The 17,656-nt window shown below is 38.7% G+C and overlaps 1 protein-coding gene across 15 annotated transcripts in view; it reads left to right on the top strand.

Annotated features, from left to right (window-relative positions):
- Window positions 1–17,656, top strand: part of ZBTB20 (zinc finger and BTB domain containing 20) — a 797,562-nt gene that overhangs the window by 603,002 nt on the left and 176,904 nt on the right. For all 15 annotated transcript variants that reach the window (XM_032406586.1, XM_032406581.1, XM_032406599.1 and 12 more), the window contains one exon: window positions 11,048–11,087. The gene's annotated coding sequence lies outside the window, so the exon portion shown is untranslated. The remainder of the gene's footprint in view (window positions 1–11,047; window positions 11,088–17,656) is intronic.

Genomic DNA, 17,656 nt, shown 5'->3' with positions numbered 1-17,656 from the left:
TTTTGATTTGCATTTTCTTGATGATTAGTGACATTGAGCATCTTTTCATTGTACCCATTGACCATCTGCATGTCTTCTTTGGAAAAATGTCTATTCGGGGTACGTGGGTGGCTCAGTTGGTTAGGTGTCTGACTCTTAGTTTCAGCTCAGGTCATGATCTCAGAGTCATGAGACTGAGCCCCGTGTTGGGCTCTGCGCTCAGCATGAAGTCTGCTTGAGATTCTTTCACTGCCCCTCTGCCCCTCCCCCCCGCATGCACCTGTGCCTGTGCACACACATTCTCTCCCCCTCTTTCTTGAATAAATAAAATCTTTAAAAAGGGGGGGAGAAATGTCTATTCAAATCCTCTGCCCACTTTTTAATCGGATTTTTTTTACTATTAAATTGTATTAGTTCTTTATATATATTCTGGATATTAACCCCTTATCGGATATGTTGGCAAATATTTTCTCCCATTCAGTACGTTGCCTTTTCATTTTGTTGATGGTTTTCTTTGCTGTGCAGAATATTTTTGGTTTGACATAGTCCCACTTGTTTATTTTAGCTTCTGTTGCCTTTGATTTTGGTATCAAATTCAAAAAGTCATCGCCAAGACCAATGTCAAGGAGCTTACCACCTATGTTTTCTTCTAGGAGTTTCTTCTACATTCAAGTCTTTAGTCTATTTTGAGTTAATTTTTGTATATGGTATAAGGTAGTGGTCTAGTTTCATTCTATTGTGTATGGCTATCCAGTTTGCCCAACACCATCTATTGAAGTGACTGTCCTTTCCCCATTGCATATTCTTGGCTCCTTTGTCATAAATTAATTGATCATATGTGAGTGAGTTTATTTCTGGGATCTCTATTCTGTTCTGTTAATCTAAGTGTCTCTTTTAATGCCAATACCATACTGTTTTTGCTGTTTTGATTACTATAGCTTTGTAATAGGGTTGAAATCAGGGACCTTCATGCCTCCAGCTTTGTTCTTCTTTCTCCAGATTCCTTGGTTTTGGGGCGATCTTCGTATCTCCATACAAATTTTAGAATTATTTCTTTAATTTCTGTGAAAAATGCCATTGCAATTTTTATGAGATTGCATTAAATCTGTACATTGCTTTGGATAGTATGGACATTTTAACAATAATAATTTTTATAATCCACAAGTACAGAATATCTTACTATTTATTTGTGTCTTCAATTTCTTTCATCAGTATCTTATAGTTTTCATTCTACAGGTCTCTCACTTCCTTCGTTAAATTTATTCCTGGGTGTTTTATTCTTTTTGATGCAACTATAAATGGAATTGTTTCCTTACTTTCTCTATCTGATAGTTTGTTGTTAGTGTATAGAAATGCAACCGATTTCTGTGTACTGATTTTATATCCTGCAACTTTACTGAATTCACTCTTAGTTCTAACAGTTTTTTTGTTTTGTTTTGTTTTCTGGTGGAGTCTTTAGGATTTTCTATATATAGTATCATGTCATCTGCAAATAGTGACAGTTTTACTTCTTCTTCTCCAATATAGTTGCCTTTTATTTCTTTTTCCTGACTGATTGCTCTGGCTAGGATTTCCAATACTGTGTTGAATAAAAGTAGCACAAGTGGGCATCCTTGTTTTGTTCCAGATCCTAGAGGAAAAGCTTCAGCTGCATCTATTGAGATGATCATACAATTTTTATCCTTTATTTTGTAATGTGGTGTATCACACTGATTGATTTGCAGATGTTGAACCATCCTTGCATCCCTGAAATAAATCCTACCTGATTATGGTGAATGAACCTTTTAATATATTGTTGAATTAGGTTTGCTAATATTTTGTTGAGGAATTTTTAGTCTATATTCATCGGGGATGTTGGCCTGTAATTTTCTTTTCTTGTGGTATCTTTGTCTGGTTTTGGTATCAGGGTAATGTTGGCCTCATAAAATGAGTTTGGAAATGTTCCCTCCTCTTCTATTTTTTGAAAGAATTTGAGAAGAATCAGTATTAATTTTTCTTTGACTGTTTGATAAAACATTATCACCAGTGATACTGTCTGGTCATGGACATTTGTTTATAGGGAGTTTTTAAATTACTGATTCAATCTCCTTACTAGTAATTGGTCTGTTTGGATTTTCTATTTCTTCATGATTCAGGTTGCATGTTTCCAGAAATTTATCCATTTTTTCTAGGTTGTCCAACCTGTTGGCATATAATTGTTCATAGTAGCCACCTAGATCCTTTGTATTTCTGTGGTATCAGTTTTAATGTCTCCTCTTTCTTTTCTGATTTTATTTATTTGAGCCGTCTCTTTTTCTTGGTGAATCTAACTAAAGATTGTCAATTTTGTTTATCTTTTGGAAGAACCAGCTCTTGGTTTTATTGATCTTTTCTATTTTTTTGTCTCTATTTCATTTATTTCTGCTTTGATCTTTTCTATTTCCTTTCTTCTACTAACTTTGGGCTCTGTTTGTTCTTTTTCTAGTTCCTCAAAGTGTAAAGTTAGGTCATTTATTTGAGATTTTTCTTGTTTATTTGAGATTTTTCTTATTTCTTGAGTTAGGCATTTATCACTATGAATTTTCTCACAGAACTGCTTTTGCTGCATCCATAAGTTTTGGTGTAAGTTTTATGAATTCTAACAACTGACATTATTGCTTATTGTACCATAACTTTTCAAAATTCAAGTTGGTGGTTAGCTTGATCCTATCATTTGAAACAGTATAAGCAATGGCTACAAGCAGCAACCATTATCCTAGTTCGATTGTCAAAGTCAGCTTAAAGCTTTTTTTTTTTTCCTGTAGTGATATTGAACAACAACAACAACAAAAATGTTTCTTTTGAAAGGTCTTAGACCTCTATCCTTCCAAATCCTGATCATAGCATAACCAGCCTCAAGAAATCATTAATGAAGACTAGAACAATATCCTGTAACAAGTTAGCTATGAAGAAATTGGCATAGTTTATCTCTTTGATTCATGTTCTTATGAAAATAATGTGTTGCAAAATAAAACTATATTTCTTTCTCCCAATCTTTTTATTTAACCAGATTATTACAAGTTATATTGGTACTGATTTTTTTCCTAACAAAGTTGAATAACACTCAAAGGCTTTAGTAGCCAAAGTCCATCTTTAGAAATAGCTTTCTTCTATAATGTACTGCCAATTTCTTATGTGTGTGTATTTTGACCTTCCTGATGCCTCTGCTATGGGCTGCCTGTTGATTGGTACATGTTAGTGCTTTGCTTATAAGAGTTGGGCAATAGTTCAGTGATCCAGTCCAAATGTGGGCCATAGATAGAATAGGCTCATCTTCTATTTAAGAAATGTAGCAAACTGCTTTAAATGAAGTTGGTTCAGACAAGGTCATTGGAACTGTTCATCTAACCCCGTGTGCTGTATGTAATGGACACTTCTGCTGAACTCCAAAACTGCAAGGTAAATAAACAAGAAAGCCAGTAACTTGCCACTGTGAGAGCTTTCTCTAAGTCTGTTATTAGATTTACATTCTTAATCATATGGGCCCATTTTGATCATTTAAAAGGACTTGTTCACTGATTCTCCTGATGTCTTTGAAGATAGTCCTGGGAATAATAATAGTGAGTTCTTATATTATTTTTCTGGTCTTTTCTAATTTTTTTTTTTAATTGGAGATAGAGTTTATATGCATATTCATACCAGGTTTATGAAATATTCAGCTACATTTCTTAGACATGAAAGAATTAATTGTTAGAATGTTTTACTCTAGCTAATCATATGTTTAAACTATAGTTGATTCAAGTATATTTTTCCTCAATTCTATTTGTGACATATACACTTGGCAAATTGAATCAAGACGTAAGCATTATAGATACTATTTTGAATTTAGTAACTTACAGATTTTTTTGTATTGCCTAATCCTCTTCAAACTGTAGAATGTATTTTACTCAACTGTGTTGTGATTCTGTACAATTTTTAGGATCAACATGTTATAGGATTTTGTAGCCATAAAGAGCTAATCACGATGAGAGAAGTTATTGAATCCATCTCCTGACTGGAGGCAGAGCTGCATTTATTCCATCCAGAATAGATGAAGATCTTTCCTGTTTTTAAATAGCCATGAAGATAGAAATTTCATAACTGCTCTTAGGAATCTATTTGATTATTTACCACTTGCACATTTAGGATGTTCATCTTTAAGTCTTAACTTAAATTCTTCACTGGACAGTTTAATATCATTATGCCCTAGGCAAAAATGTCGATCATTATTTATAACAACTCTTATAGTCAGAAAACCATGAAGATATACCTCAGCTTTTTCTTTGTGAAGCAAAATTATCCCAATGTTTTTTTAAACATTTACTTTTGTTTTTATAGCTCTTTCTGTACGAGAGTGGCAAAGGGGACTATTTTAAAAAGTTCTGTCATATATGATGCCTCTGAGAAAGACATTGCATATTTTAATTTCACTGAGCTGATGTGGAAATAGGCACAGCTTTTTCATTATATGCTGATGGACAGAGCATTTGTGTTCGTTTAACCTTGAGGTTGAAACTTGTTCCCAAAAAAGTAACTGACTCATAGCACTGGCTAGACCCAAGAATAAAGAGCATCAGTTTTCCTAATCTTAAAGCTCATCTTGCCCCCACTCCTAAAACGCACTAAAATTAACTTTTCCTTGACCTCTCTCTTGTGCTATTTATTTACTGATTTAACAACTTTTTTCTATCATCTTTGTCTCCTAAAATAGACAGACAGCATTTATTCAACAAATGTTGGAGTGTCATGCTGTGTTTAGGACACTGTGCTAGGCTTGGGAGATTCAAGTGTGAACTGTTAGCAAAGGCTCAAAGACAAAGACGTCCTAGGCATGTTCAGGGAGGAGCCAGTAGCCTGTCACAGAATATAAGGAAGCAGCATTGGTGGGAGTGGGGACAGAAACAAACAAACAAACAAACAAAAACCAAGAGAGGTGGATTGGGGCCAGATTGTGAAAGATCTTGAATTCTCTTAAGCAAATAGTTGATGCTGACAAGGACAAAAGTAACATTTTTCAATCTATATTGTGGAAAGCTCTTTCCAAGTCTTTAAAACACATACTGTGCCCATGCTGTCTTCTTGGTTTAGTATCTCACAGATCATTGGGTATAAGTACCTGCTTAATTTGTATCTTTTGGTATAAATTTTATGTCGTGATTTTTTCCTTTGGATTTAAAAAAAAAAAAATTTGAGAGAACCATTTGAGTAAAGACAGCCTTCTGTTCACACTGATCTGGATGTTTCTTTCTCCTGCTGTGCCCGTATTTATTCCAAAGCCCTCTGTACCACTAACATGTTACTTTCTGTGTTTACACACTGAGGAATCTCAGGATGAGTTTCCCTTGTAATAGACATAACCTTTTTGTGCCAAATGGCATTAATTGTGGTCTGTGAGCAGCATTATGACCAGGTATTTCTAATTGATTGGACTACGTGATAACAATGCCAGACCTTTTTAACATCCCCTAAAGGATATCAATGTACCATAGTAAATGGTCCTGGTTTACCAATCTGTTTGAAACCCATGAAGCTACAATTCAGGAGTTTGAGATATAGAAGGAAAAGCTGTTTGAGATCAGATTGTAGAGAGCTCTTGACTGTCTTCATAACAGAGTTAGGTCTATTTTAGGAGCTATAAGAAATAATCCTGAATGTATTAAACAAATTCAGTCCCTGACACTTCCTTCTGCCCTGCCCTGCCACCCCACCCAGATCTCCAGCTTTTATTTCGTTCTTATCTTTCAGGTCCTATACCTGTAAGAATCAGGAAGACTTGGGAGGATTTGTATGGGGTGGGGTGGAGTGTCAGGTTGTCTTAGCAATGTCTCAGACCTAGGAATAGTCCTAGACCTAAATGTTGAACTTTAGCTTTTGAATTCTCTTTTTATTGATCATTATTTCATTACCTAAATTTTTTTTAAGGTAGACATTTTTCATATTAAGGAGAGGTAAGGCATCACTGATTTCCTTATCGTTCTTCTCAAGATGGATCCAAAAAAAATGGATGGTCTTGAGAAGCAGACCTTAAGATATGAATGACCATTTGTGGCATTTATAGTCGTCTTAAGACTGACCAAAAGGAATGAAAATACTTCAGGAGACCCCAAAATCTAGCTAGTGGGAGATTGCACATCCTCTGTATGCACATCGAATAACCCTTCCGTCTGACTTTAACTTGTAAACCTTTTGCCAGATAGAAAATAGAGAATTAAAAACCTCTGAATTCAGGGCGCATGAAATGTCATTAAATCTAGCATAAAATTTCTTGAATCTGTCAGATAAAGGAAATCATGTATCCATAGAGAAGATGGAATATCAATTGACAGGAACCTATGAAGCTGGCACTTATTCTGAGAGACATATGAATCTAAAAATCCAATAGTGCCTCAGCCTTTGAAAACACGGAAGCCAGAAAGGTATTAGGAAAATCAATAAGGTAAAAATCTTCATCCTACTATTTGGAATGACTCCCACATAAGAATTAATTAACACAATACTTCTAGAACATTAAAAGGATGTTAAAATGTTATCTCTACCCATAGAAAACAAAGATATAAACCCACCTAACTTCTAGAGAGAGGGTTGAAGAGAAAAGATTGGAAAGATTAAAGGCACATGTAAGAGGTCATTTCTGCCCTGTTGTCACACCATTTACCCTCTTCAGATAGAAGGATAAGTGTTGAACTTCAGTTCATCTGAATTCCTCAGCTCTATCATCAATGCTGTGACACATTCTAATTTTCTGATTCATTTGTGATGAATAAGCTCTCTCTTTTCTATTCACAGTGCTAAAAGTAACCAATTTTTGTGAGTGAGTTATGATTACTTATTTTCCATTTTTGTATTGCACTATTATTTTCCCTTTGCAAAGTTTCTCTCACTCTTTCTCCACCAGTGTGAATCCCATGTACAAAAAAGCCCTTGGACAGTACTGCTGCCTAGGCTTCAGTCAGTCAAGAGGAATGAAAGACTGACAACCCGATTCCATTTTTAACTCAGCCAGATACCTCGGCTGGCAAGTGGCTCAGCTTCCGCACCATAAAATGGGTATAATAATAGCTTTCCCTTAGCACTGTGAAATATTTAGAATACAAATCAAGCCAAACCTGTCTCCTTCCAAAGGAGAAGCTTAAACTAGCCTACAAAATCCTGAATGAGCCCTCATTTCAAGGGGAAACATAAAATGGGAAATACCTAGATGTAGTGTAATTTAGTGGTTAAAAATATGTAGACTTTGGAATGGTACAAACTTATTCAGATCCCAGCAACTGTGGGATTTGGGGTAAGTTTCCTAATTTCTCAAATCTCCCTTGTTCTATAGTAAATTGGAAATTAACAGTATTTGCTCTTCTAGTCAGGATGAAATGATCTACTGCTAATGCTGCTTTTCAAACTCTTCCGCGTAGGTGATCCTCAGGTTAGAGTGAGTGATCCAGTCAGTCCTCAGGGTGCGGGCCATTGCCTGAAGCAGTCTGCCACACATGAGACTTTTCAGTGAGGTCTCAGGGTTCATCCTACAGATACATGCACATTTTGCATTCTACTCCCCAATATGCTCTTACTTGTTTCACCGAACCAGAAGTTCCATGAGGACAAGAACAGTGGCTGTTTTATTTCTTCTATAACATCCAAGAAATAGTTATCAGATAAATAAATGTATGTACAAATAAGAGTTTAAACTACTTAGCCACAAGGACAACTGACCCTCCAAGAAGACAGCCATGTCTTTATTATGTATTCTGTAGCCTGGTGCGCTCCTGTTAACATTGCTCCACATCCCTGGGTATATCCACATTCAAATTTGAGAAGCATTTACTTAGCAGGATGCCTGCAGCCACAGAAGGTGCTGAGTAAATAGCAACTCCTCTCATTTCTCTGCTCACTACTCCTCTTCCTCACTGTTCCTAAGCCTCTGTGGACTTTTTTAAAAAAAAGAAATTGTAAAAAACTAGGTAAGTCAGAGTCTGGGAGGCCTTTAGAGGAGTCTGTATGTCCCTAGCCACACGCACCCATGTAGAGCTCTATTTCCTATACGTTTGTTTGCTCCTGGCTCCAGGTCCTAGTGACTTGTTCAGCTTCCTAGAGGTGATGAGCAGTGGGATTGCATGGGCATTTTCTCCCCTCTCCCCTAGGCCAAGGGTGGCTAAACTGGAATTCATGGATGACCTTCATGGAGTCTGGAAGATTCTTGAAACTTGGTGTTTTTAAGAAGTTTTTTGGGGGAGGGATTCTCATAGGGATCTGTATCACCTCAAAATGTTAGAAACCATTGCCCTTGAACATTACATAAACTGAAATCAGAATTGACTAATCTTTATTAATAATACATTTAATTAATAATACATTTGGTTCCTTAGAGATTGATACTATACAATAATTTCTACTGGGAAATCACAGAACACAATTAGACTTCACCATAAACCACCCCTTACCCCCCCCCACTACTCTTGCCTCCCCACCATGTTTTAAGGTCCTGATTCATTTGGGCTTTATAGTTATATATTCTTTGCTAGATATTTATGCTTTGAGCCTAGCATGCTAAATGCAAATGTTTTTCATCGTATGCAAAACTATCATAGATAATTCTTTGCATTTCAGATGAAAACAACTTACAGACATATAAGGTGAATATCAGGCGGAAAGGGCACACATATCAATAAAATAACAATTTGAACTGAGGAGGAATAAACCTATGTAGATTAATACATATTCTCAAAATTGCAGATTGTAATTCAATCAAGAAGTAGGGGCCTTTTGACGTTTATGCACATTTATAAATTGTATAAGAACTCTGAGATTAAATTTTTAGCCTTAATATTAAATTTGGGATAGGTATTATTGTTTTTCATTAATATATAAAGACAATTATATCCAATAAAATCTTCAATTTAACTTGGCTTTAATTTGTCTTAGACTGTGACATACACACTGTGATTTTTCTCTCCATCTTGGATTCCTGTCATTGACAGCCTGTGTGTCACCACTTGACATCCAGAAAAGATATTTCTTCTTCATTCCAGACCTTGGATGTATTAGTCAATCTGGGTACAATTTACATTGATCTCTTTTGATCACATCAAAAATTTAACTTTGACTGATTAACTTTTATGAATAAATGCTCCTTGAAATTTGAAAAGGAAAGTTATGTGCTCAGATATAAGAACACAAATGCTAAGTATAGTTTTAAAAAAGTGTAATGTATTATTGAGAGTTATTGGGTTTATAATGTGCAACAGAGAAATGATAAGTGAGCATATTTCATAGATAACCACTAATCACATTTTCTCCTTTTTCCCAAAGGTTGGGGAAAAAAGCAAGCTCAGAAAAGTTGGGAAGAAAGGAAGGGAGGGGGGAGGGAGGGAGGAAGGAAGGAAGGAGATTTAAAAAATAGACTGGTGCAATGGTCTAGGATCCTGGCTTGTGGAAGGGACTAGAATATAGCAAAACTTAGAACTTTAAAGTCTTTGAAGACTAGTCAATCTTTATATATAGTTCAAGTTTGCATGTACTTTCAATGAATCATACATAATCTAATTATATTGCTTAAAGTTTTCGTTAAACTTTTCAAAGTTTTCATCAATTTTGTGAAAAAATTTGAAAGCAGTGGAGACTCCCAGCCTCTCTTGTGTTAGCATACATTATGATCCAGGCTGCAGATTTTCATCTTAACTCTTCTTATTCAAGGAGGGGAACAACACCATCCTTCATACTTACATGTGCATGGACAGGGTTTCTCATAGGTGATAAAGAGGAAACTTTTCCTTTGGAGGAACCTCTATGATAGTGCACTTGTCTAGAAAACTTGTTGAGAAGTGAAATCTCTTTGACAGGTTTGTTTGTGTTTGCTTTAGCCTTATTCTGTGCTAAGTTATATAATCACATCCTTCTACTTGATCCCTTTTAGTATGGTTTGTTTTGCATATTTCTGGAAGCCTTCTATGAAGTGGTTAAAATCATGGTGTCAGAGAGGCAAGAATTCAATCAGCATATATTAAGTCCTTGATATATTTGAGTGGGGTGTGGGTAGAGAGACCTGCTTTGCTTTTTCAGTATCCCTGTTTGGTTTATTAATCTCTCATGGATCTTCTGTTACTTCTGTTTTATTTTTCTATAAGAGAAGCTGTCAAAACAGTGGTGAGCAGGCCAGTCCCATCATAGCTCATTTGGCTTGTGAGTTGAAGATTACAAAGGAGAATTATCTGATTTGAAATACAGGAGAAACTGTTAAGATCAACTCCCTGCAAACCTGAGGTTTTCATCATTAGAGATGTGTTTTGGGAGACAGATGTTTTCATTTAAAATCATTTGGTCGGAGGGGACACTCCTAGGCTGGAGAGAAGGGGCAGAGGAGGCAGTATATGGTCCTCAGTCTGCACCAAGACAACACGAGGCTGCGTCGCATCAGGTTGTCAGCTGAGGGGCGATAATGCATGTAGGTGTTACATCTGTCCAGAGGATCTTCTGGACATTAAACATACTGAATTTACCCTTAGAAGAGCCAAAGTTTATCAGAGTTGTATTCATCTTTGTCAAAATTAGTTAAAATTTGTCTTGTACTACACAGTAAAGATTTTACCTATTCTAGTCAGTGCTGCCGAATAGATACTTATGCAGTGATAGAAATGTCCTACCTCTAAGGCAGCCACCAACCACAGGTGGCTACTGAGCACTTGAAACGTGGCTAGTGTGACTAAGGAACTAAACATTTCGTTTTTTTTATTCAAGTTTAACTAATTTAAATAGATAAGTATAGATAGTGGCTACTGTATTAAAGAGCACAGCTCTAGAAAATACCCATATCATTCGGATCAGAATGAAGTTTACAAAGAAAGAGGTTGGCACTCCTCGTGCCTGGAAATACTATGTTGGTCATATAGCAGGAGATTACACCTTTGGAAAATTTTATGGGGCTGGATCTCTTTTTTTTTCTCGGGCTACGGTAATAAAACAGGCTCCTACTGCCCATCCTCAGGAGCAACCCGTTCTGTCTATAACTTAGATTGGTTTTCCTTCTCCCTACAGTATCACTGGGTTTGTTTTTAATTCCTTGTTTTTGTTTTTGTTTTTCCAGTTCCGTGACCATCAGTCTGTGGCCTGCCCCTTCTCTTTATGTAAGTAAAAGTGGTTTCTTTACTTTTCAAGAAGGCGTCGTATTTGGGAAATTCGGATCTTTATTGGCATGTTTTCTCGTTGACTTTGTTGTGGTTTCCAGCACTTCTTCACTATATATTAGCTTCCTTTGGGTTTGGAATCGGTGCTATTGGTGGTGGTGGTAGTTGCCATCCGTGAGGGGGCTGAAAAGACCGGGGCCTCAGGCATTGAACGTCTATAAAGACTGCCTTTTACTCAGCCGCAGCTGCTGTTTGCAGAAGTCACTGCTCCTCTCCACTAGAGCTTACATGCTTCAGCCAGATATCCGCAACAGTCAGGCTTTTGCTCCACTGTCAGTCAGTGGGTAATTATTTATTCTTCAGTTATACCCCCATCTCTAGGTCCAATAGTTTTTAATTTCAGCTTCTGGGTCAGAGCTTTCATTTATGGACGAAATCTCCAATACTCTTTTACTCAAGAAGTACAAGCGTGAACTATAAGGCTTGATCCATTTAGGCTAAAATTGTGCCTGTCATTGCAAGTCCAGAAAAAAAAAAGAGAGAGAGAGAGAAATCCGGGATTACGTGTGCCAAGAGGGCTATAGAAGGTACCGTCCTTTTTTAGAAAAGATGGGAAGTCATTTGAAAAGGGAGAAAAAAAAAAAGAGGGAACTTGATTTCAGATGAAAACAGAGAATATTTGTTCTTTAAAGCCCAAACCAGGCTGCATGGAATGGGTTGGATAAGTTTTACCTCGGACTGCTTGTAAGAGATTCTACAGCAATGAACCCAAATGATCATAGTCACTCAACTACATGAAACACCGCCCGAGACATGCTACAGGTAGGGGCAGTCACCTTATGTGATAAATAATCATCAGTATCTTCCCAGCTGCTTTGAGCTCTCTGGTGAACGCTGTCCCTTATTCGCAGCATCTGTCTTACTTCACTGACTTCTCACTCCGAGGTATTTCTTGTGTGGTAATCATTTGCACAGAAAGGGGGTTCCCTGGCTCGCCTGCATGAGTGTGGCTTCCACTAACATTCCTAGAAGATAGTTGCAAATACATTCAGGAGAGCAGAATCCCCCAAAGGACAGACCATAAGGCTAAAGTCCAAAGTGACAGCCATTTGACAGAGAAGGGAGATTGGTGAAACTCCCCAAAGACGACGGGGACTGTGTGTAATGCATTTATACAGCAGGGGTGGATCCTCCCTGCCCCTGACAAGTCTTGTTATTCCTTATTCTCTGTGTTGATAGATCAGGTCTGTCAATGCTTTGGAGGGTGTCAGTGTGCATGCTTATGGTTACCACTTTATGTTTCCACATCCCTACTTCAGTTACCTAGCACTGCATATTTCTAGTCCTCCGACTGGCAAATCATTTTCGTTACAGTTCTTTTGTGTAAAAACAGTTCACATAATAGCTCCGTGTTAGACAAGGCATTAATCCTCACATCACCGGGGATGAGTCAGCACAGTGCACTCCTGCCCGCACGGCTCGGCTATTATGACGTCAGCACTGTAGGGCAAGCCTCAGACACAAGCAGTACAGGGGACTGGAGACCTGTGTCACAGATTAGAAATCGAGGGGGAGACCTTTGAGATAAAAATGTAATTGAAAGGCTGTTTCTGGCTCATAGGAAAATGTGAAACTGATTCTATGCTACATCAACCGTTAATCAGGCAGCTTCTAGAGAGATCCTAGTTTTTAACCAGAGACAGGGCTGAGAGAATGACCTGTAATGGGCTGACAGCTCATTCCTATACCCACTATAGGAATATTGTCCCACCCCCGGGCCAGGCTTCATGCTTGCTTGGGTTGTTCCAAACCCTGAGGCTGCTTTTATTTCAAGGGTGACACGGCCTGTGACAGTCCTGCTGTCCTCAAGTACCCCACAGACATAGCTGATGGCTCCAGGGGTGGTGCCCCAGATACCTATCAAAGGGAAAAGAAAAGTTTCTTGGGAACAGATCAGAACGTTATCTCCCCAGTGTTTCTAGCTCCTAGTACCTCTTCAGTGGCCTTCTCCAGACAGGTGCAGAATTCTGCCTTCTCTCCCTGGCCCTGCATTTAGTCCAAAGTCCCAATCTGGATTTGACACAGATTTCAGTGGGAACTGAATAGCTTCCAAATGTTCCCCCCAAGAGTTTTCCATCCCATTACTCTTTAGCAGAAACAAAGAAGAGCCCTCTGTAGCCTGCCCCACTGCCTTAAAGCAGGTAGCACAGACTTGGCCTATTTGAGAAACCAAGTTATTACAAATTAGACCTCTTTACAGTTCAGGCTCAGATTCTTTTTCAGAACAATACCTTTCAGTATTGAAAACTCAGTATTGAAAAAGCTGAAAATTCATTGCCTCAGTGACATTCTCTGCTAACAAGACATTCCTCCATCACACCCTCTATCCCTCACTCTTCCTTTCACCCCGTGATAACCGTCAGAAAGTGCCTTACTGCTGCGATCTTCTGCCTTCATTAGATTGCTAATAGGCTCCATGCTTAGCTTATAGAAGCTAATGCTACTGCTTGGCTTAGTTTTGATTAATACCATGCACAGCTCTTTATTCAGTTTTCAGTCAACAAACATTCATGGAAAGCTAGTCACTATGCTTGGTTCCTGGAACTCCAAGATAAATAAGAAATGCTCCCTGTTGCTAAGAATCTCACAGTCTGGTAGGGATGATAAATAGTAAATAAAGGCTGTGGCATATGATGGACCCTGGAATGGAAGCATAAACAAGATGTAGCAAGAGGAACAAGAAAGGAGTGCCCACCTGCAAGCTGGGTCTAAAAGTCTACAGAACGAACTGCAGTTTACCAAGTCAATGTAGGGGAAGGGAAAGAAAAGGGGATCATGGTATGAAAAAAAGAAAGAGCCTTTTCAAAGCCAAGAGGTGTCAAGCAGCAGCCAGCTCCGGAGGACAGTAGTTCAGTGTGGCTGGAGCATGGTGGTTGCAAGGGGAGCCTGGGAGATGAGGCTGGAAAGTGGGGAGGGGGCAGATTGCGGAGGGTCTTGGAAGCTGTGCGAGGGAGTTTGGATGTTGATGCGGCAGGCTTGAGGAGGCTTTGAAGAATTTTAAGCAGATTTATGTTTTAGAAAAAGAGCACTCTGGCCAGTAGAAATGGATGATTGAAAAAAGGGAGACCAGGTCAAAGGGAAAAACCAAGGGCCTGGACTGTGCAGTGGGGATGGGCGTGGAGAGGAGAGGCTCTCTGGTAGTGCTGACATAGACACGGCCATCTGCGTGATGCTGGCATGTCTTGGCCTAGTGCACAATGCTTGCCTTCTAGGGGAAAGGTTGATGTGTTGTGTAGGGCCACATTTCAGACCAAAGCACTCTTTACAGGGGTTTACAGGAGACCAGAATTTGAACTTGACCTCACTTTGAGCTGCTGCCTGCTGGTCTCCAGAGAGGTGTGACTCCTTCTCCCACAGTAGCTTTGGGGGGAGCGTCAGGCAGATAAGGAAGAAGCTATTTCCAGTGTCCTGCTTTTCATTTCTTTCACCTGAAATCGAAATATTTCTTAATAATATCCCCCTAAAGTCAAGCAATACCCAATTTCCTCTCATCTTCCTATGCTGTCTTTTTCTAAGAAGTTCCAAGCCATTGAGCTGAATGGCAACGTATATACTGCTGGTGTGGAAACAGTTCAGTATGTCTCTTACTTCTTTCTGAATTAGAGTTCACCATAAATGTGCTTTTCTCTTGTTCACTCTGGGCTGCCAGGACAATTTAAAGGAAATTTTCAACAGCTTATGTTTCATGGACCATGTCCTCTTTTGCAAATGGGAGGGTATGTGTGGGTATGTTTAAGTCTTCTCTATATTGCTTTCTGGAGAAAGGTTTGAGAAGATGAACAAGATGAGGAGTAGAGACCTATTGAAAGCCCAGGTCCCCCAAGTGACCTGAATGCAGACTGTAGGCTGGTGATCAGATGGTCAATTATGTGTTTGTCAAAACATAGTGGGCTGCATTCCAGACTGCCAGCTTTGGAAGCCCAGCTTCTGCCAACCAAATGTCATCTGGGAACATGCAACACTGGGCACTGTGAAGGAGTTTGAAATAGACCATGCCACAGCCAACCTACTGCCAGTCTTATAGCACCAATATGGCATGCACAGCCGGGCCCCATGTTTCAGAGCTCAGGAATTCACTGTACTAAATTCAAGAGGTCAGATGGGTTCATGTTTTCAAAGCCCCTGTTCTCTGCTTTGAACATTGTGACTTGCTCCTCAGTGATTTCCAAGTGATTTTTCTAGTCATATCTCTGTGGAAACCACCCTTTTTGTGATAGTTATGAGAGCCTTGTAGAAGTCCCAGAGGAAAGAAAAAAAATAAACTCGCTCTGACAATGACTGTGATTCCAACAGAGGGATTCCAACTCTTAGGAAATTACATTAAAGGTGCATAGCTTTTAAAATATCAGGAACCACCTTGGCAACTTATAAAAAGCAGAAGGGCTTTGCCTATTTTATAAAGTGATTTGCATATACCTGCATAAATAATGTCCCCACCTGTACTTTTATGCATTTAGGTTGAATAAATTAAATTCAGTGATCTTTAAAATACTCACTGTCTTTCATTGCTCAGATACCATTTTCAGGACCCTTCTAATTTTTTTCTTGTGGTAGTAGTGGCTATTTTTTTTCAATCTTTTGACTAATTCAGAGAATCAAAACACTCTGCAGACCAGTCTACCACACCTAAGAACATTACCTCCCTCTACTTGCATTTCTCTTAGCCTTTCTGCCTATCAGACCATGTGTTCCATATGCTTTTCATAAAGGAAAATGGGGGAGTATATTACCAGGATGAAAACTCAGCACATAATAGGATTAAGCTTCACTACCTGTCTGTATCCAGACTGTGCTTGTACACAGCTCAGGGACATACTCATCGTAACCTTTTTTTCCACCCTTTGGCCTCTGCCACCACCCCTTCAGAAACCATCCAGCCACTAAACCATATTAATTGTAACTTGATCCTTCAAATCACAGCCTGGTCAGTGGGCTGTGTAATAATAAGATATTATTAAGCATTTACTACACAAAAAGAATCGTGTTTAGTAGGGAGCTAAAACATAAATCTAGGACATTGCCCTTGCTTGCTCTTAAGGAACTCAAAATTGGATTAGGAAAAGATACTGCTGAGTATTCCGTATGCATATCAGACAATAAGTGACAATTCCAAAAGGAATGATACAGTCCAGTAAGTACTATAGGATTTCATTCATGAAAGAGAACCTTGAGGGCTAGAAAGCTTCATGTAAAATGTGATTTAGCTGGGTCTTGAAAAATGGCTGGAATATAAAAAAAGATGAAGAGCAAAAGAATGATTTCCCAAGCAAAAACATAAACCTAAGTGTTAGAATCTTTGAGGGGGTCCAGTAAATGGCACTGCTCTTTCCCACTCAAGTTCTACACCCATTGAAAAACAAGACAAAAAAACTGATAGCTGGGGGACAAAAATTTTTGATAAGGCTTGGTTGAAGGATGTATGACAGGTAAAATGGGCTCATTAACTCCCTTCCCTTCTATCTAAACTTTAGAAAAGCCCTCCCAAGGGAAAATTTGGATCTGCATAAGAGCAATACTCTTCCAGGTCACTAACTCCCACTTGTCTAAGCAGGAAGAGAAGGAGAAAAAAGCTAAACTCCTGCCCTCTCAAACCTCAATAGATCTGTTCCCCTAATTAAGAGACATGGAGCAATGGCTGTCTTACCAATAAGATGATTCACCTCCATGGGGAAGTATAAGGAATGAGACAGAGACAAGTTGTGTTTAGAAAACTTCTTTCTGGGGGCGCCTAGGTGGCTCGGTCGGTTGAGCGCTTGCCTTCAGCTCGGGTCGTGATCCCGGGGTCCTGGGATCGAGTCCCGCGTCGGGTTCTCTGCTCTGCGGGGAGCCTGTTTCTCCCTCTCCCCCTGCTTTTCTCTCTCTCTCTCTCTCTCTCTCTGTCAAATGAATAAAATCTTTAAAAAAAAAGAAAAAAGAAAACTTCTTTCTGGAAACTAGGATTTGGGAGGAGGCATTCCTACTAGTCTTCTGATCCACAGGCTGGAAAACAAGAAGCGGAAGTACTGAGTGATATGAAAATGAGAACCATAGCCAAGAGGCTAAACAAGGTACTCATCTAAGGAGACATAGCTGGAGTTGGAACCTGTAGTCATAGAATTACCGGAAATCTAAATTAAGGGTTCCTTTTCAGACTCTCAGAATTACCTGAATCAGAACCCCAGGGACTAGGCAAGAAATTAAGATAATGGGCTAAAACCTCATTGGGAAAAAAATACAAAAACTCTTATCTTTAGTTAAACTAATAATCACAATAAGAAGTAGCATGTGTTGAGTACTTGCCCTGCTTTAGGCACTGGACAAAATACTTTTTAACAGCTATCTGATTTAACCTTTAAAACTACTCTAATAAGTAGATGCTGTTGTAATCCTAATTTTGAAGATGAAACAGAGATTGAGTATTTTGAGTAATTTTTTCAAGGATGCCTAGTAAGTAATTTAGAACTTGAATCCAAAACTATCTGTCTTAAAAGCCTTGGCCAAATTTCATCAAACACAAAGTGAATGTCTAC

This window comes from Phoca vitulina, unplaced genomic scaffold, assembly GCF_004348235.1.
Source record: "Phoca vitulina isolate PV1807 unplaced genomic scaffold, GSC_HSeal_1.0 scaffold8, whole genome shotgun sequence".
Taxonomy (NCBI): domain Eukaryota; kingdom Metazoa; phylum Chordata; class Mammalia; order Carnivora; family Phocidae; genus Phoca; species Phoca vitulina.
Note: the sequence above shows the minus strand (reverse complement) of the source record. Positions and strands in the feature narration are given on the sequence as shown.